Genomic DNA, 2,630 nt, shown 5'->3' with positions numbered 1-2,630 from the left:
AGGATACCAGCTTTGTTAGTCCAGGAAGGTATTGCTTCTTTTGTTCAAGCCATCTTGCTTCTTCTAAACACCATAAACTTTTCTCTTCACATAATATAAATCGATGTCATGCTTTGGTACCAATTGTTCTTACAAAGTCAAATATATCTTGTAAAGACTTCCAACTCCAAGCACTTCTAACTTCACACACTAGGTAGTTGGCCTCTCGAAAGGTACTTGTCCTCTCCACTCCGAATAGGAGTTGTACCTGTAAAAGATAATTTGACACCTAACTCAGTCAAGTGCGTCAGATAGTAATAAATGTAATTAATGCATCTCATGGAATGTGTTATTTATACTATTATTCATGGACTATTACTTGAATAGACTTAGGTCATGTGGCCTAATTATCGATTAATCTTGAATTAATCCTTTATTCATTATCTTAATTGTGGATTATCATAACTAATTAGTTTAATTGACATGATATTTTTCTAATCGAATGTGTTAACTAATTACATGTAAACTTAATAAATTAACATATATTCTGTCACGAGCAAGTAAGGAATTATTGAATGTATACCATACATTCAAGAAAGTTTATTATTCCATAATACATAAGGGAAAACATTTACAAACTAATTTTTAAAATACTTTGTGTTAAGTAGTGTATTCTTTGAAAGACAATTTTATTTTTTTATATTTCAAAAATATGAAAAATATGAAGAGTTTTTTTTTTTTTATAAAGTACATTTTGAAACATTAAAATATTATTCTATAGTCTTTACAATATATTTTTCCTTTTTTTTCATTATAAAAGGTACTTTTTTTTATAACATTTTATTTTCTTAACACTCTGGAAAAGTATTTATTACAAAGAAAAAATCATTTACTTAACATTACGAAAACTAATTTTTGGAATATGAAAAAAAAGGATGAATGTCTATTTTTAAATAAAAGAAAAGAAAGGGCTGCATTTAAGAAATATGGAAGAGTAAATAACATCAGCCTTGTTTGGATCTTCGTTCATCCCTTTCGGTGCTTCCCATTTTCACATTGTCTTTTTCTTCCTGCATCCTCGTAATTTTTATATGCACTCCCACAATTTTCTCAGTTTTTTAAGTGATATTTTACTATTCATAAAAGTTACTTCTTGATTAACTCTTTTGGAATAAGATTTTTAGAATATGATTTTCATAATAAAATTTCTAAAACACATAAAATGTATTTTGAAACAAGATTTTTAAATAAAATTTTCATTATATATATAATATCTTTTAGAATAAATTTTCTAAAATGAGTTTTTCAGAATAAGTTTTTAAAACGAGTTTTCATATGGAAACAAACTTTCTTTTATTCTTCTTATATAGTAGATAATGCAGGTGTAATAGTTATGACACAATAACAATAATAACATGATCTGATTAGGAATAATATTTTATTCTTTTTCTATTAATACAAGAATGTTTTTAATAATAATCACAATGCACAATGATAAAGCTTTCCCATTTAAATTCGTATATATAAGCATTTATGTCATTTATATTTTAATATATTTCTCTTTTAATAAGAATTCGAATAGTGTAGTAAAATGTAAATTAATAATAATAAAATATGGGCAACATATACGTCTTAATAGTTGTCCGTAACCATTAGTTCCTATTAAAAAGCTTTAATATAATTAAAAATAGTAAACTCCGAATTTTTTGCACATTACTTTGATATTTTAAAAAATCTCACTGAATTATGATGAATTAAATTTTTATGAAGTTGGTATGAGAAATTTTTTTATTTTGCATATTTAATCACATCATTATCACTATACTTGGATTATATTTTACAAAACTAATCGAAGAATTAGTTAAAAGGTAAAAATTATTTAGAAACTAAAAAATTGATTGGTAGTAAAAATTATTAATAGTTTTACTGAACATAAGTGTTTGTACAATTACGTTAAAATAATGGAAATATAAACTTTTAAATGATATTTTTATATAAAAATTAATTTAATCATATTGTTTAATATATCTAAACACTGATTACTAAAAGAAAATTAAAATAAAATCCGACCTGCCGGATTCGAACCAGCGACCTAAGGATATCTGTGTATATACTACTACAGTCCTCCGCTCTACCAACTGAGCTAAGGTCGGTTTTTAATTATGTTTTCCGAGATTATTTATCATTGATTATTAAGGCACAATCCAATATTATGAAATGCCAATAATAAGTTTGTTCTGTGTTTATGTTTTAAATAAAGTATATATCTTAGCCTTTAATTTATATTTATTTTTAACGTGGAATTTTAGTCTTTATATTTATATTTATATTTATATTTATATTTATATATATATATATATATATATATAAATTTTATCAGTATATTTGATATATTAAAATTTTGTAATTAAGTAATTTCGATCTAATCAAATATATTATCTAATTATAAAAAGTAAGTTTTATTAATAAACTGACTATCGTTATGTATAAACCAGAAAGACACTGTTAAGTCAATTATTTTATACAAATTTTGAATTTTGTAAGTATAGAAAAAAATATATTTTTTATAACACTTATAATTTTAGTATATTATAATTATTAATAAAATATAAAATATATGTTATTTTTAGATCAAATATAAAATAATTATT

General features: G+C 23.0%; 1 non-coding gene across 1 annotated transcript; it reads right to left on the bottom strand.

Annotated features, from left to right (window-relative positions):
• Nucleotides 1-2,043: 2,043 nt before the first annotated feature.
• On the bottom strand, nucleotides 2,044-2,132 carry TRNAY-GUA (transfer RNA tyrosine (anticodon GUA)). Its single transcript is given in 2 exon segments — nucleotides 2,044-2,079; nucleotides 2,096-2,132. It is a non-coding gene; the product is annotated as a tRNA-Tyr (tRNA).
• Between the last annotated feature and the right edge of the window lie 498 nt (nucleotides 2,133-2,630).

This window comes from Vigna umbellata, chromosome 4 (genome assembly GCF_029865625.1).
Source record: "Vigna umbellata cultivar VRB3 chromosome 4, Vumbellata_1.0, whole genome shotgun sequence".
NCBI lineage: Eukaryota > Viridiplantae > Streptophyta > Magnoliopsida > Fabales > Fabaceae > Vigna > Vigna umbellata.
This window is presented reverse-complemented; position numbering and strand designations above follow the sequence as displayed.